The sequence below is a fragment of the Schistosoma mansoni genome, chromosome 6, assembly GCF_000237925.1.
Source record: "Schistosoma mansoni strain Puerto Rico chromosome 6, complete genome".
In the NCBI taxonomy this organism is placed as follows: Eukaryota; Metazoa; Platyhelminthes; class Trematoda; order Strigeidida; family Schistosomatidae; genus Schistosoma; species Schistosoma mansoni.
In genome coordinates this window covers 16,814,671-16,834,610 of record NC_031500.1, presented here as the reverse complement: position 1 = coordinate 16,834,610, position 19,940 = coordinate 16,814,671, and the positions used below count along the sequence as shown (strand labels likewise).

Here is a 19,940-nt window from a genome sequence, read left to right as displayed (position 1 = left end):
CATTTTTACACGAAAAAAAAACTTTGAAAAATAAATAAAGATAATTTTTTTCTAACATTCTCAAGAAAAATGAAACTTTTCAAAATGAAAATTAATCACTACTCGACTTTGAAGTAATAATGAGACTAGTGTAATGTCCACCCTCACACACACACATATAAACAGATAGACAAATAAATAGTATCTGTGTACGTGCCAGGAAGATTATGAATGAAGACTAAGCGGAAGGTATAGAAAGAAAAGAATAAAATGTACAGAATAAAAAATCTGTTCCATAACAAGAAGGTGTACACAAGAAAGTACTTTATACAAAAGATGGATGAATTAATAAAATTCCAAAAAAAAATAAACAAGAGTAATATAATATGATAATTAAAAGACAAAAGACAATGATTAAGTTGATTCCATGGTGGAAACATTCCTTTCACAAAAAGAGGATTATGCAAACACATAGTAATTAATTACTAATGTGGATGAAAAGTAAAATAAACAAACAATGATTAGTACGTAACACCGATCAAAAGTGGAATGCCTATCAAAAGAAGGTTGAGAAAATCGGACTGAAGATAACAAAAAGGGAAACGTAAAGGAATGGAATATTTAAAGAATCATGAAAGGTGTAAAGAATGACTGATGGAAGATGTGCAAATGAAGTATTTAATGTACAGTTTTCATAATTTAAGAAGATTGTAATTTTGCACTAAATAATAAATTGGTTATCCCCACCTGAGTATTCGTTCACTACAGTAATAGTATCAGCGACAGAAGATATGACTCGAAAAAATTTCCCAACGTTGTTCCATTGTCTTTTGGATTAGATCTCTAAGTCAAAGGTTTGAGGTGTGGCCCTCTAAGAGAACCATGTACTTTGGTTTGGGTACCCAGGTAGTATCCCACCCGATACACAAACTGAATGATAACTACACTTTGTGGCGCATATATATTTTGTTGCCCCTTTGCACCAATGTTTGGTTAACACAGTGTCATTGTTTTTTACACACATTTTTGGTTGGAATTCAATTACTTAACTTTTCTTCTATATTCAAATGTGAGTTATTAAATACACATACATAAATTGGTATACCAATCAAGTTTAATTCATTTCCTCACCCTAACTCTATTAAGTTATTTTACTCATAATTCAGTTGAGAAAACTTAGTTACCCAATTGATACATATATCTTATAAAGTTGATCTTCGTAACAAACAAATTTCAATGAAAGAAATATTTAATCGTTGAATTCATGAGTCAATTGAAGCTAGACCACCATAAAAAAACCTGGAAGCACTGGACGACCGTTTCATCCTAGTATGGGAATATTTTAAATCAAGTGTCAGATGTTTGTTACTCAGGTTATAATTCCACATTGGTATGCACTCACTATATCACATAATCCAAAACGAATAAAAAAAAAGCAACAACAAAAAACTAAACTTGAATATCTGTCATCTAAGCAACATGATAGAAAATTGATCAATAACACTCAAGTCAACATGAAGTTCACATGGATTGTGATCCCTTTTTCTTAGTTTTATGCCAGTATTGCGAGGTCAGCATTTCTACAATTGAAGAACATATGGGAATCAAAACAACTGTCAACTAGTTTCAAAGTCAGAATCTTCAATACGAACGTCAAGACAGTCCTACTGTATGGAGCTGAAACGTGGAGAACTACTACGACTATCATCAGGAAGATACAAGTATTTATAAACAGTTGTCTACGCAAAATACTCAACATCCATTGGCCGGATACTATCAGCAACAGCGTTTTATGGGAGAGGACAAACCAGCTTCCAGCTGAAGAGGAAATTAGGAAAAGACGTTGCAAGTAGATCAGACATACATTAAGGAAATCACCAATGTGCATTACAAGGCAATCCCTAACTTGGAATCCGGAAGGGAAAAGGAAAAGAGGAAGGCCAAAGAACACATTACGCCGGGAAATAGAAGCAAATATGAAAAGGATGAATAACAACTGGAAAGAACTGGAAAGGAAGGCTCAGGACAGAGTTGGATGGAGAATGCTGGTAAGCGGCCTATGCTCCTCGACGAGGGGTAACAGGCGTAAGTAAGTAAGTAATGCCAGTATTGATCATCACTATTATTATTATTTTCATAGTTGAAAGCGTAAGTCAATTGAAGCTAGATCACCATGGAAAACCTGGAAGCACTGGATGGCCGTTTCGTTCTATTGTGGGACTCCTCAGCAGTGCGCATCTACGGTGGTCTACCTTCAATTGACTCACGCTTTCAACTATGAAAATACTAAATCTTCACAAAAACCTCTTCTGATGATTATAACCAATAACTGTGTGCTTGTATAATTCATGAAACTAGTCTACCAAACCAAACTATTTCATTCAGTCCAATTCATTAACCTCAACATCTCTTTTCTTCCTTTCGTCCCTCATTAAATTCCCACTTATATCATAAAATATTAGATGTTTGATTAAAACATTGTGTTATCAATGTAATTAACTACTCAAACAGAATATTTATTACATGAATAATGATAATGATAAAAATGAAGACATACATCTATCAATGAGTATATATGTATATCTATATTACACATACATTTTACCCCACTCTTACTTTCTTGTCTCTATCTTGATTGGTTATAGTTTATCACTTACAGTAACAAGAACAACACCATGTAAAGGCCAAATAACAGAGAGAATTAAGAAAGAAAAAAAAAGTATCCTGATAAACAAATGATAAATTATCAAGAGTAAAATTATTCTGTTTTAATCGTTTAAAGATCTCCATCATACTATTTAATTTAATTTTTTGGACGGTAGGGGGGGAGGGGGCGAGAATGGAAGAACACACACATATATATATATAGAGAGAGAGGATAGTATAGGTCCAACAGATGCTTCATCATCATTACTACTACTACTACCATTAATAACCCTAACCGAAGAAGTAGTAGTAGTCGGAGTAAAAGAAGAAGGAGAAAATATTCCCAATATGAAAAGTGATGATAAAGTGAAAAGACGAACGAGAAAAAAAATGATGATAGTCTAATCTTCAGCAATAAGTTTCTTTTCTTAGAATAAATGAACAAGGAACAAGAAATATCTTATCATTGTTATAACAGTAATTTTATTTTCATATGATTAATGATGATATTGGTAATGTTGTGTTATCTTACAAGTATACCCACCCCACCCCACCCCCATACACACATAAGCATTAAAAAAAATTCTATTTGGAATTTTGTTCTAGAAAAATGTAAAAAAAAAAAGAATGATAATAACATAACTAGGTAGTGTTTAGAATGGAAAAGAACATCATCCCGTCTATACACTACATTTGTAATTAACTGAAAAATACAGGATGGGGGAAGAGCTTTAAAATATTTGATGACAGTTTATTGGTTAATTTATTAATGTTAATGGAGCGATAACTTAGTGTAAGTAAAGAATTTGACGTATATTTATTAGAATGTTGGATAATATTTGTTTTAGTTCATTCAGTTTAAGAAATTGAGTAGTATCATTGATCCTCACATAGAACAGTGGAGTAATGACTTAATGATTAACGCGTTCTACTTTCAACCAATAAGTCGAGGGTTCGAGTCCCAATTAACTAGTATCAGTTTAGACAATGGGATAGCATTATACATAAAGTATGACCATGTAAATGAACATGTACTCGGTGAGTAAGTCACATCTATACAACAATACTAGTGACCTTAAAGTCTAACACATAGTTTCGTAATTGATAAATAAGTAATCTTATCCGTTTAATTATATTAGCTACAGTCAAACTATTTTATCTTATTGTGTGTGACAAGTTATTATACCATCTAAATAATTGGTATACGGAGCCACAAATGATACTCATTCTGTTCCATGTAGGTGAATTAAGTAAACCCTTGCTTGCTTTTTTTTGCAAAGCATAACTATTACTCGGTAATCAATAATTCCACATCTAATCCACTATTATTATTTTATTCCAGGTAGTACAACCAATACATATAAGAAAATGTTGCAGTTGTAACCCTCTTACAATTAATCAACATCTATCGATTAATGGAAAAAGTTCGTACTACCATTATACTAAATGATATGACATTAGAATAGTTTCACCATATCGGATTTTTTTGAGGGAGAGAAATAATAGATTGAGTTTGCGTTTATAGTGTTCTATCGAGTTTACTACTTTCTGAGCATCGTAAACAGTGTGTGTGTGTGCGAGAGAGAGAGAGAGAGCTTGATAATAAACAGATGTTCTGTTGACATTCACCATACAATCTTATATGTGCGTGTTTTGGCTATTGTGTTTTGTTCTTCAAAACTGTAAATTCATCATCTAAATGTAAATGTCTACAATGCCAGGGAATGCTGATCTAATCATCAATGGTAAGACATGTACTGATTATAAAATATCGAGACATATGTGGAGAAAAAAAAGTCAAAAGGAACATTCTTTTTAAACAAAAAGCGACGACAACGACACCCTGGTTAGTTTAATTCAATAGAAGGAGGAAATTACTAAATAATAATAGTAATGATAATAACATTAGTTATTATCATTGAATGTTTAATAGGTGACCAATTGGACTTATCATATGGCGTTTGTTACTTTGCGGTAGGAATATTTCGACAACAACAACACATAGATGAGCTTCATTGTGTGAAGAGAATAAAATGAAAACTCCATCAAAATTTCACCGTTAATTATTGACAAAGTTCAAAAAGTGTGATAATGACTAACATAGTTTATCTTAGATACAATCTTTCTCATTAGATAGACAATAAGAATAACATGTACTGATTATTATTATTATTGGTAGTAGTAGTAGTACATGTCAAAAATTAACTAACTGACTAACTAGTTAACAATTTGTACTGTTCCCTTTTCTTACTCCATGTCAACTAAAAAAAGGAATAAAAATGAAATGACTATAGCTGTTTCTTTTCCCTTAATGAGTTTTACTACAGAAGATAAACGATAAAATGATGCCTAACTAATATTGCTTTACAATTTTAAATGTTTAATAGTTAATCATAAGTTAGCTGGAATGAATTAATAGGATTAAAGTACCTCAGTATATATAAATATATAGGTAATGAGGCGTCATTATCTCATGATATGAATGGAGGTATATTGTAGTCTATGAATAATTCACACTGACATATGTATACCAATATTGAAATGTACATATCGAGACAGAGAGAGGTGGAAAGTAGACAACTGAAAGTACGTAAATTCTGTGCAAATGGGGTTTTTTTTTAGTTACATTTATCATAAACACTTAAGTGTTCATATTGAATAGGAAAAATATGAAAAGATTATTAGTGTTGTTTATTGTTTTGGGAAAAAACGACTATTACTTTTCAAAATCAAGATTTTAAAAGTATATATATATATATGTGGTTACCAGCGGAGGAACGGTAAAATATGTCTCCAATTCACTAGATCAATAAAATTGTTTTAATACAATGAACTAAACCTGGGCTCTTGGTAACGTACTGATAAGGAGTCCCCCATACCAGGAAGAAACAGATGCCTAGTGATTATTAGTTTTTAATAGTTGACTGACTTAAATCAATTAGTGATCTGAATAAATTACAATTTTGTTGTTCATAAAAGAATAATTATATATTGTGTAACAGTCCACTTTATATTCGTACTCTAAGATAGAGACATATAAAATAGATTAAATGGGGTAAGTAGGAGAAATACGAAGGTTTTGTGGACAAATTAAGTTAGTCAATGAAGCTATCAATTAGATAAACTAAGTAATCAGAGGGGGTTTTGTGGAGAATTTAGTATTTTCATAATTGAAATCATGAGTTAATTGAAGCTAAACCATCCTATTATGGGACTCCAGCAGTGCGCATACACGATTCCGCACTCGCGAGATTCAAACCCAGGACCTACTAGTCTCGAGCCAGAGCCCTTAACAGATAGACCACTGAGCCGGTATCCAACGGTGTTAATGTCCCATATTAGGACGAAACGGCCGTCCAGTGCTTCCAGGTTTTCCATGGTGGTCTAGCTTCAATTGACTCATGATTTCAACTATGAAACTAAGTAATGTTGGAATACTTGCTAAGTGTTTTGTTATCATCCTAATGAGAATAAGTTGATTGACTGAAGTAAAAGCAAATTACAAAAAAATATAACATTCTAACATACAATGTTGAGAACAACTTTTCTAAAACCTTCGAGAGTCTTTCTAAAACAAGACAAGATTTAGCCACACAGCTCATATCACCAAAGACATTAGACATTACAAATTACAGTCATACTTTACAACAAATTCTAATTGAGAGTAAATTCCTAGATACGCGAACAATCGTATTATAAAATATACAGTGTTGTAATCCTGTAGTGGACGAAGACTTGGTGGGGGAAACCAATTTATTGTTTTATGCAAAATCATACAATGGCTTTGTAACATATAAGAATCATACATTAAATACATCATTTGCACATCTTCCTTCCAGAAATCCTTTACATACTCCATCATTCTTCTAATTCTGATGTTTTACTAATTGTCCTTAGATTTTTTTCCTGTTCTCTTCATTGCAATCTCCTGCTGGTAAGCATTCCATTTATTAATCCTATTACATATTACTTATATCTATCCATATTGGAAGCGCAAACCATAATACCAGAATCATTCAGTTCTTTCATATTTCAAGATTATTACCTAGTTGGTAGAGAAGATTTGTAGCTCAGATGGATGATTTTGATGTAGGTTTTTTCTCTGAACTGGATGGTTTGACAGATTTAAGGTCAATAAGAACCAATCAACATCGAGGTGCACAAGACAAACTGTGAATCACATATGGAGAAATTCAAACACTTCACTTCTACCCGAAGTTTATGCTGATGATGTCGTTCATAAGGATGATGAAAGCTCCACAACCAAACCATCTAGCTCAGAGAACAAACCTACATCAAAATATTATCTACTTGTTAAGGCATTCGATGTCAAGTAACAAGTTGTACATCAAAACCTGACTAACCGGATAGTAGTAATATCACTAATCATCAAAGTGTAATACACAAATTTGTATCTGGTAAATAAATTGAACATGTATGTTCAAACTTATTCATTAGCTAATTCTAAACAAGTAAAGTAGATTTTGCTCATAACAAAATCTAACTAGAAATTAGAAAAGTATGTGTACATCATCATCATCAACAACATCAACAACAACGAGACCGAAATGAGTATCAAATCAAATGGACCATTCTTTACATCAACAGAAAAAGAAAAGAATATTAAAAAAGAGAAAAAGAAAAATTCTTTCATTCAAAATAATAACAACTCATTTCATGTTAGTAGTAAAGAAGAAATAGGAGAAAGTAAAAACAAACTACCATTATTATTATTATTATTATTATTCTATAATTTAAGTTACACAAAGGTATAATGTAATCAATCTAGTGTCATGATTGCTGTCATGATTGCTGAAATGTATGCAGTAGGATAGAGTTGAACATGAAATCTATGTTGATTTGAAATGTATAGATATATTATACGTCAGTCAAATTTTAAAAAAACTATCTTACATTTAACAGTTGAATTCATGAGTTCATTAAAGCTAGACCATCATAGAAAACCTGGAAGCACTGGGCCCCCGAATGCCCTGGTACGGCCGAGAATAGGGACAGTCCGCTCTTCCTCTCCAAATGCTCTCACATGGACACGCGTATATAGCCTCTGTCAAGCAAGTCCTACTCATTGCCTTCTCACATCAGGGGTGTTGTTTACAAAATGGAGAGGATGAAAATAGAATGTTCGACGCTTTAACCGGATTGGTGGACACGGCATTCTACCTAGAGGAGTTGGAAAACCCTCATTCCAAACCAATGGTGCACATGAACTGCAGTATCCTGAAGGAACGAGTGGCGCATGAACCAATTGTTAATCACCGACTCAGTAGATTATCAGAAGAACATAGTCTTCTTGTATTTCCGAAGACAATTCTCCTTCAAGTATCACTTATGTTATAGACCATATATTTACGAATATCTTTGTTTTAAATCCTAACAAAGTGGATTTAATTTATCAGGATTTTTATATAACCTGACTTAAAGTAAACGAATGTAAATAGTAAATATTCAGTCAGTCAGTCAGTCACAACGTAGAACTTCGTACGTACGTACGTACATCAGTTCGAGTTGCCATACCACATTAGCACAGATGTAAATAATCAACGATTCCTTCAAAAGATGATGATAACAAAGAAGTAAGAAGAGAAGTGAAGTGAAGTGAAAAAAAAACAATAACGACAACATACTACTTATAACAATTAGAAAAACAAGTGTATCATACTACTTATATTAAATCCATTAATAAAATGATGTATGATGCAAAAAACAAACAAACTGAGAAAGTAATCATTAAATTAAAATAACTAATACTATCTGAAATAAATCATTAATAACAATTAAATAATGGAAGCACTAGACGGTCATAGTGGTCTAGCTTCAATTGACTTATGATTTCAACTATATAAAATTACTGAAATCTCCACAAACCCCCCCCCTTCGGATAGTGATGAAATAATCTTTAATTTAATGAATTATACTCTAAAGAGATTACTCTAGACATTGTATATAGATGGGTTGATTATTATTTGGAAAAAGGTATATATTTTGTTAATAGATAAATTGTTGTATATAAAGTATTATGCTTAAGTTAAAATTATAATCACCAAGCATCGCTCGTATATCCTGGGACCACCGAGTAAGTAATGAATTCGTTAGGAAACGAGTACTAGGTAAGGATGGCAAATCGATTGATGAAGTAGTGAAACTTTATCAGTTGAGATGGCTGGGATACATGCTACGTATGCACAACCATCAACATGCAATGTTTTATGGTGTAGGAGTAGGTTGTAAGAGAGCTAGGGGCGGTCAGATCAAAACGTGGCACAAATCCATGAAGTCACTGACAAGTTGACTGAACCATGTTGGTAGGTGTAGACTATCTGGTTGAGATCCGCAAGATGATAGCAATAGATGGTTAGAGACCTTGAATGACATGGCTCAAAATTGTTTGCAATAGCGAAGGTGCATCCACTCTTTGTGTTCTACCGAATTCTAATCTTCTGAATTCTTCATGTCTCTATCTTTTCTCTCTTTCCAAATTTACTTCACTGGATTATACTCCTTCAATAACATCTTCAAACCCTAATCTTTCGGATTACTGTTTATACTCTTACTAATTCTACCACTATGGGATTTGAACGACAACTTCATCTCTGTGTTAATGTGTTATGGCAACTCGAACTGGTGTACGTACATACGAAGTTCTACGTTGTAACTGACTGACTGAAAATTATAATCAAATGATAAATAAAGCAATTGTTCATATTAAATTGAAGTTTTAATAGGAGAGGAGAGGGTTAGGTTGATTTGGTAAACAAATGTACATTAGAAGTAAAACTGATTTGTATAAAATGTCAGGAAAAAAAATCTGACAACTAGATATATGAATGAATAAATTAATATGGAAAATTTGTAGACAGTAAAATATTCAGAGAAGTAGTATTTTAATATTTTTTAAAATTTTTTTGGACTGGAAATACTCTTTACAGATGCCTTTGTCTATTCATAAATAACTTTGTGTTCAGGTGTACACTATTAGATGAAACCATGAGGATACATAAACTACGTTGTGTCGGACACGTGTCACACACACTCGGATACTTGATACCCTGATGTGGGATCTTGGTCACTATACGAATACGTTAGAATATGACTAATGAAGAATAGACCTTGTTCCTATGCTTAATCATTAGTGCGTTAACCAACAAGAGCAGCCAGAGAGTCAACTCTGAGTCCTTATTGGGCCTAGACTGGCTCGTTCGTCTCAGAACACAAATATCAGCCTCCACTGTATAAATCGTATATTTCAGACATACATGGTTTATGTACAAACAGACCAGACTGCATCACAAGATCAAGTCAAAAGTGGCTGTGAATGTAGGATGCTGTAACTGATAAATTGGGAATAAATTAAGAATGGTAAATAGTATGACAGTAGCCAATATGTCAGAATGAAAGCTTATGATGAAAGGAATACGAATATATGTTTAATCTAATTACTCAGTAATTATCTAATAAGAATATGTTAAATAACGATTCATAAATAATTCCTAGCAGTTACCATTCATTTATTCTTTGTTCGGATACAATAAAAACTCATTCGTTCTTTCCCTTTAAACGACACCTCTTAAGACACATTTTCCATCACGACTGGTATTATCATTATCATCAATCCTTTGCTTCCTTACTGTACCGGTTTACCACCTCTTACGTTGTTTACAACTAACTAAGTGATCATCTCTACTTCATTTTCTCGAATTGGTATTTATAAAAATAAGCGGATCAACATTTTACGAATGTGATTAATGGACTAATTCAACTACAACACCCAAATGAAGTATGAAAAAGAAGAAAAAAACGCACATCACTTTATCAAATAGTCTTCGTTTAATCTGATCAATCATTTGCTGAATGATTCCGACAGATCGACAATAACAAGGAAAAACTTGAATAGATTGAAGACAAGGAATAATACCCGATCCATATGCACTAATCACGTAACAACAATTATAAAATCACCTAAACATTGAAGAATTTGTTTGTAATATTTTGATTTAGTCTCTTAGTTACAAAAATTAAATGACCTACCACATAACAACAGAATTATAGTTCTACTATAAATGATTTGTTTTTCTAGAGTTAACCATAAAAAAAACTATTTCTCATCATCAACTAACATTATCTCCTATAATTCACAAAGTGAATGTATATGTTATGAGTATAAAGTGGGGGAAAAGAAACAACTGAAGAATATTACTATTACTATAGACCAACTAGAATGATCCAAAAAAATTAAATTCACTTTTCAATATATATAGGTATTTAATACTTGGAAGGCATAGTCTTTCTGTCCATTACTTTCAATATATATATATATATGGGGGCAAAATCCGACTCACACGTCCTCGTCGTGCCTCCTGGATCATGGGACTGTTTCCATGAACTAACGTGAACGGTTAATCGTGGGTGGTCGAGATCGGCCTAATCAACCACTCTACCAATACCCAAAAAAAACGATTACGAATGCTACTAGGAGTCATTGCATAACTATTGAGGGTTCGAAAGACAGGTAAAAATAAATAAATGAGTCTGCCCAAATAAAAATAAAAACAAAAAGACAAAAAAATGGGTTGTGAGAGTTATGTAATGGTTCTGAGTAAGCAGTACAGAAACAGCTATCCCACCCCGGGCAGTTGTGCCGTGCTTCGATGTAGCACTCTTCACCAGAAGGACCTACTAGGCTTCACCATTCTATATGGCTGGAAGGGGATATATAAACTGAAAAGAACTAATACACCACGTACAATTTCTCCAGGAAAATTGTTAAACTGTTTATAAATTTGCAAACCTATATTTTTTGAGTCCTAGAACATTAAAACAAAAAATCAACTGTGAATAAATGAAAAATTATTCAACTGAGTACTTGTATGAGCAACTAAGCGTATACATATATCTATACCTTACAAGTATATATATCTATGTATGTACATATATGTCAAGTAACTGACATATTTATTCATTGTATGATACATACAAATTGAATGCATGAATAAATAAGTAGTTAGAATAAGATAAATTTAAATTTGATAAGTTGAATATGAGACAAATCAAATTAACCTTGAAAATTCTATTATTACTCATATAAGAACAAGTACAAAGATACCCAGTATTATCAAAATGATATACACAGAAGTAGATCTCACATTTTGAATTGAATGACATATGTCTTTTTTATAATTATTTTTATTTATTTAAACACATAAATATTGGTACAAGGAAATACCAGATATATATGCAACACATAAATCTCATTTGATTTGTGTGAGGGTTATGATACTGCCCAGGTGCCCAAACTGAAACAAGTGGTTTTCTTAGAGAGCCACACCCGGAGACTTTGACCTAATGGTCTGATCCACAAGACTGTGGATCAACGTCAGGAGATGCAGTCCCATGGTAGTCAGTGACCAACGATTGATTCATATGCCATTTGTTCCTTCAGGATACTGGAGCCTATGTGCACCATTGGTTTGGAATGAGGGTTTTCCAACTCCCCTAAGTGGACTATCCGTGTCCACCAACTTGGGTAAAGCGCCGGACATTCGTTTTTCGTCCTCTCAATTTTGTAAACAACACCCCTGGTGTGAAAAGGCAGTGATTAGGACTTCCCTGGCAGAGGACATATACGCGTGGTCATGTGAGAGCATTTGGAGAGGGAGAGCAGACTCTCTCCACTCTCGGCCGTACCAGGGCATTCGGGGCTATATATATATGTCTGCAGCATACTAGTAATTCCAACATTAAAACAGTGTTAACTTTGTTTCATTTTGCAAAAATAAAATGCAATTGAAATTTACATTTGGTCTATTTATCACGTGATTTGATAGGAAAAAACAAACATATATTACTACGAGATCATTGAATTATGGATCATTGAATTAATTGTAGTAAACCACAGAGTATCGGAAATTTTTTTAGGAATAAAAGTAATGAACCCTAATCTTTAATACAATATTCAAATTTAAGACTTTTAGTTTATTGTATATATAAATTAGATATTCATGTTTCATGGCATTAGGATTTAGACAATTCGGTATATCATTATTAAGCAATGACTAATTCTTCGTTCAAATAATAAAACAATGCAGATTCTATGATACAAGTTCAACCTTTCTGTTTGAAAGAACCAACCTGTATGATTCACTTAGTATTGTTTTGTTTGAATTTTCCCATTGATGTTTTAGGACTGAGACTAGTCAGTCTCTTATTGGCATATGTGCATACTGTGCCTATTGCCTCGATCAATGGGAAGATTCAAACAAAACAATACTAAGTGAATTCAAACTTCACCCCATCGCACAAGCAAGTGGCCATCAAGACTCAGTGGCCGAGTGCAAAACGCGATTGCGTTTGAAGCGAAAGGTACTGGGTTCGAGTCTCAGAGTGAACATCAACTCTGAGATGTAGATACATCCAGGTGACGAGTCCCAAATAGGACGAAACGCGCATCCTGGATTCCACTGCTAGCCACTATCCATCTTTGCCAACCTGTATGATGTTTCAAATATTCTAGCTACTTTCAATTTATAGAAACTAATCAATCTAAGATTTCTCAATCATCTAATATTGTATTCCATTCATTTATCCAACTGAGACACGGAATATGAAAGTGAATAGCACTATAAAAGATTATCAGTAATTCAATCACTAATATTTTTAATGCATTTTTTACATACGATAATTCAGTTGAGTGAATAATTAAAATATAAGGCGACAAAGTTGGATTGTTTGGTGTATTAGAGAGATTATTAATTTGGTATAATGATGCTCATTCATTTTGTAATGACGCAAAGGCCCTTCTTGAACATGATCAACTTAAAGTGTTCACAACAACTATTCACTTTTACTTCAAAATGTTAAAGAGATAGCTACAAATTGAAGCCACTGGTACACCTAATTTAATTTATTAATCTCACCTTTAAAATAATACTAATAATATCCAATGCACTTCATTGGTTGACTCGGTTTCATATAATGAATCCTGTGGAAAAATATATTCACTAGTCATTGTCGTTGTTACTGTTGTCAAGGTATAGTTATATGGACAAATGTTTTTTTTATAAATAAAAATGGAATAAATCTGGAACGTATAATAATAATAATAATAATAATAATAATAATAGTAGTCATTATTATTTGAACATATAAATATTGGTACAAGGGGAGGGGGGACCAGATATATGTATATATATGCACAAAACAATAATAATAAGTAATAGAGACATAAACATGGAGAATTCGGACAACCCCCCTCCAAAAAAACACTCAATTATTTAATTAAAAGAATAGAATAATAATAATAATAAATACACAGTTTAAGTAACCGTCAGAAATACAATACTTGATTGTTATGTCTCACGATGTCTATTAGACAGGGCATGGGTATGTATATGTGCATTAATAACAGATATAATACCATGAACATATTAATTGGTTTGTGTGTGTGTGCATGAGTGTATTTATGTAAGTATGTATGTGTGTGTGAACATATATAGGCACAAATAGATGCATAATTTCACCTGCAATACACCTAATACAACATAATGCAGACCACCACAAAATGCACATACATAATATTGCTTGCTTAGATAGCATATTAGTTGTTATGATTATTATTACTATTATACCTTAATATAGAGTTTCCATGGTGAACACACACACACAAAAATGATTCATAGTTGATATATATATATATATATACATATATTATTCATTTATTAAAAATTATGATTTCTTATTCTTGCTTTTGTGCATTCAATCATAACAGTGGAAATAATAATAATAATAATGATAATAATAATAATCATACATGTAGGGTGTTATTGATTTAGTAGCCAATAGAAGAGGAAAAAAATGGGAAAAAAATATTATACAGTATATAAATAATGACAAAAAAATATATCGATGGTACCTACACTTTGTACACTGAAATAATACACTGTATCTTAGTATATAACTAGAAAGGAGTTTATCCATTAGACTTTAAAAGTTGTTAAATTTTATGTGTGTGTGTGTGTGAGGATTAGTGTGACGATATCACTTAGCTGGCTAAACCAACGTGGAGAGAATAGGATTCGAATGTGTAATTCAGAGATTAGAAGTGAAATACTTTAGCTGGTAAACATGTAAAATCAATGCTGTTCAGTAAACAGTTAACATGTAACAAGAGCAATATCTATCTATCATGTTGATTACAATGAAAGTGTATTGTTTTCACTCGTGAATTGGTTGAAGTTAGACATGAACATGGTTGGATGCCGGGTCAGTTATCTAGAGGTTAAGCGTTAGCGAGCGAGACCAAAGGTCTCGGGTTCGAATTCCGCGTGAAGATCGTGGATGCGCACTGCTGAGGAGTCTCACAATAGGATGAAATGGTTGTCCAGTGCTTCCAGGTCTTCGATAGTGGTCTAACATTGACTGGTTCATGATTGATGAATAAAAAAGCGAAGTATATCCGTTTGTGACATAATAACACAAGCTGACATATAACAACTTTTAATTGTAAAATTTAAAACTTGGAATTACATTTAGCGTAACATCACGTAGTAGTCCAAGCGTTCTACACTGTGTTGCTATGTGCATAAAAAAGTGTAACTTTTTTTTCAAGTGTCATCAGTTGTAAATAAAAAATTTGATACATGGTATTGTCAGTATTAGCAAACAATCTATCGAAAACGATGATAATGGTACCCAAAAAATAGTCAAGTAATCTTCAACTTTGAGATGGTCAGTTTCTCCACATAGGGAGTAGAACTATTTGTATCAAAGATTTAAACATGTGAGTTTGTAAAAATAAAATAAAATTAAAATGATCACAGAGGTTGGCGATACTAAATCTTAATCTTCACTAATTCTAACGACCTACTATGATGAATAACTAACAGTACAAGATTTTTCAAGGCAACTTTCTACTAAGAAAGCCTAGACGCCAACTGTTTAAATACAATTGAGGTAGCTTGTATGACATAGTGCGGTAGAAAAAAAATAAGAAATCCTATAAATATGTTCCATACATCAGTATAAAGGGAACCAAAATTAAGAATCACCTTCGAATTAACCCGTCATTGTTAAATTTGTGAAGAAATATACATATATGTACATGTACAAATAAAAATATGAAGTGGTGGAGAAGATTTGTAGCTCAGGTGAGTGATTTTGATGTAGGTTTATTCTCTGAGCTGGATGGTTTGGTCGTGGAGCTTTCATCGTCCTTCTGAGCGACATCATTAGCACAAACTTCAGGTAGAAGTCTGCGCTGATGATATCGTTCAAAAGGACGATGAAAGCTCCACGAGCAAATCATCCAGCTTAGCGAACAAACCTACATCAAACATATGAAGTAAAAATATCAAATGTTAATAACGTTTGGCTACTTTCTGTCAGTTAATAATGGACACAATGATAAATATATATCAAACAATTCATCATATATAAACTTTTAAATATGTATAAATCGACACACCGACACTGCCTTATTCATTCATTCACTCATTCATGAACATATCCTATCAAGTATAATCGTCTGGTATGAACAAAAGTAACTCTATATGTAACAGATATACACATATCAATATTGATAGTAATAACTAATCACTACTACTACTAATAATAATAATAATAATAACAATCGAATCTACTGGTATTATATATTTATGTATATATGTTCGTACATTAGGCAGTAGTAAGTCAGAAAAACCTGTCTTTCCTTGTTTGTTTTTTTCTATGTATATCACTCTCTTGTTTTGTGCATATATGAAAATTATCACTTTGGATTATGATGATACAGTTCCTGACAGAGAATTGAAAAGAACTGTAACAATATATTTATATATAGATATATAGTACGGACAAGATTATCATTATGACTATTATTAATATATAGGCGATGATGAGGTGAAAATGAACATATTATTATTATTACTATTATTGAATAATAGGCGAGCAGCGCCTAAAAACTGGTGGGTGAGTGGGTGGGTGTACGAGAGGAGCGACGACAATGATGATAAGGAGGATGGATAACAAGAAAAATGATCGAAATTTATCATTTATTTATTCTCAATACTATTTTCTGTTCTCCTACTTCACCGTTGAAACAATAATAATAACAATCAACGTTAGTTTTTTTATTCGAACATTCAAAAACGACCGTAGTTGCATTAAGGACCGAGTATTATATATATATATATATATAACTGGTAACAATCACAATTTATAGACTACACCTAATATGCTTTGTTAATACCACAACTAGTATCATTATTAGTACTATTACAAAACATTTGTAAAAAATTCGTATAACTATGACGAAAAAAGTGATGATAACAATAGAAAGTGTTTTTTTTAGAAACTATTCTTTCGTTTTTGGCAGAGACTTATTTAGTGTTGGGTAAAAATACAACTGAATTTGGAATTTTAAGTTACTTTTCATTTCAGAAGGGGTTTTGTGGAGATTTCAGTATTTTTCAAAGTTGAAATCATGAGTCGATTGAAGCTAGACCACTATGGAAAACCTGGAAACACTGGACGGCCGTTTCATCCTATTGTGGGACTCCTCAGCAGTGCGCATCCACGAACCCGCTCTCGCGAGATTCGAACCCAGGACCTACCGGTCTCGAGCCGAAGCCCATAACCGATAGACCACTGAGCTGGCATCCAACGGTGTTAATGTCTAATAACTAAGAGAGAAATAAGTGTTTTTGTAAGCCAACCCTATTCACAATATAAAAAGGTCATTTGAATAAATGAATAACTATCCAAAAAATATATCAGACAAATAAGTCAAATCGACTAAAATAGCTTTCTATACCTGAAAAAAACAGTATAACAATAGAAAATGATCAAAAAAGCAACTAATGATATATTGAAACAATGGAAATCATAGTGGGACTATCTAATGACGTTGACATCTTTAAGAAGTACAGTATAAACAAGAGGTGTGTGGCATTCATAATTAAAAGGAATTATTTTTTCATCAATCCCTGTTATCCTTGATTGTTGAACGAAGTCATATTGGAAGGTGTAGAAGTTTTAATGTAAGTCAGAAAGATAATTGTAATTTATGGTTAGGAATCATAGGTGGCATGTCTTAGAACCAGTTGCTGTAGAATAGATCAATTTATTTTATATTTTCCTGTAGCTCTCGAGTTTCAATTTTATTTAAGAGCATCAATTCTCTTTAAATTCAGGCACACATTACTGATGAATGCCAATTAACACGATACCTAAGTTGTGGGTTTCTTGTTGAATAGCTTCAACTACCCAACATTTCAATACAATGCATGCAAAATCGGGTCACTTAGACTAGTGGTTACATTGAAATTTGATTGATAGAAGTCCATCACTATCAAAGAACTCATTCAGTCAGTCACAACGTAGAACTTAGTACGTACGTACACCAGTTCGAGTTGCCATAACACATTAACACAGAGATGCAGTTGTCCATTCAAATCCCATAATGGTAGAAGTACTAAGAGTATAAGCAGTAATCCGAAAGATTAGGGTTTGAAGATGTTATTGAAGGAGTATAATCCAGTGAAATAAATTTGAAAAGAGAAAAAAAGATAGAGATATGAAGAATTCAGAAGACTAGAATTTGGGAGAACACAAAGAGTGGATGCACCTTCGCCATTGCAAACGATTTTGAGCCATGTCATTCATGGCATCTAACCATCGATTGTTATCATCTCGCGGATCTCAACCAGGTAGTCTACACCTACCAACATGACTCAGTCTACTTGTCAGTGACTTCATGGATTTGTGCCACGTTTTGATCTGGCCGCGCCTAGCTTTCTTCCAACCTACTCCTACACCACAAAGCCCCCAAATGCCCTGGTACGGCCGAGAGTGGGGAGAGTCTACTCTCCCTCTCGAAATGCTCGCACATGGCCAGCGAATATATAGCCTCTGCCAGGGAAGTCCTACTCACTGCCTTCTCGTGGCGGGGGTGTTGTTTACGAAAGTGAGAGGACGAAAAGCGAATGTCCGGCGCTTTAACCGGGTTGGTGGACACGGAGGGTCCACCTAGGGGAGTTGGAAAACCCTGATTCCAAACCAATGGTGCACATGGGCTCCAGTATCCTGATGGAACGAATGGCGGACGAACCTGTCATTGGTCAACGGCTACCATGGGACTGCATCTCCTCACGATGCTCCATTGCCTTGTGGATCGGACCTTTTGGTCAAAGGCTCGGGGTGTGGCCCCCTAAGAAAACCACCTGCTTCGGTTTGGGCACCCGGGCAGTATCACAGCCCACACACACAAATAGTGTGGCGCATATGTACCTGGTGCCCTTTTGTACCAATATATATGTGTTTAAATAAATAAATAAAACACCACAAAACATCGCACGTTGAGGCAGTCGGTGGTTGGGCATACGTAACACGTATCCCAGCCATCTCAACTGATAAAGTTTCACTAATTCATCAATCAATCTACAATCCTTACCTAGAACTAGAGAAATTTGACAATGATCTCCAATCAATGAACAACCAATTGTATCTTTCACTTCGTGGATTTATTTCTCTTTAGAAAAATCTATTTCCACTAAAATATTTTATGATGTTGCCGTTTCAATTGATATTACCTTTTTATCACTTTTACAATACTGATGATCTAAAATGTAACATTGTGAATAACTCCCACTTTAAACAAACAACACGAATTGATTTAGGTAATTATAATACACAGCATATAAATTATATTTTAGGTACAAAACCTCCTTCTGACATCTAAGTTATATAGTAATTTAATGATTTAAATATAAAAAGCTAATGATTAAATTATTTTCATGGGTGAAAGCGTACGTCAATTGAAGCTAGACCATCATGGAAAACCTGGAAGCAGTGGATGGCCGTTTCTTCCTATTGTGGGACTCCTAAGTGGTAGTGCGCATCCACGACCTCGCCTTGCCTGGGACCTACCAGTTATATGGAAAATATATGTCTACAGGAGGCTAGGAAAGATTATATTATAATTTTATTTGACAATAAATAACAAATGAGGTTACATACTAATCAAAGGGTTATCAAAATCATAGACTCGAACTTATAACTTCACTTATTTTGATTTGACCATCTTTACAATATGCTTATCTTTTATCACATATTTAAAACAAACACAAAAACAGTATATATCTTAATGTTGACCAGACATAAATCTGTATGTAAATACAACAAGGAAATAATGTAATACACATATGTAACTAAATGAAATGAGCAACAACAACAACAAAAGAGGAACGTATCAGTGTCCAGTGCTTTATTTATCTGTCTATCCATAGTGATTAGATAAGATTGAATAG

At 33.2% G+C, this 19,940-nt stretch overlaps 1 non-coding gene across 1 annotated transcript; it reads right to left on the bottom strand.

The window, feature by feature from the left end:
- Positions 1-17,214: 17,214 nt before the first annotated feature.
- Smp_tRNA_02116_Pseudo_CGA.1.1 lies at positions 17,215-17,286 on the bottom strand. Its single transcript has one exon. It is a non-coding gene (tRNA).
- Between the last annotated feature and the right edge of the window lie 2,654 nt (positions 17,287-19,940).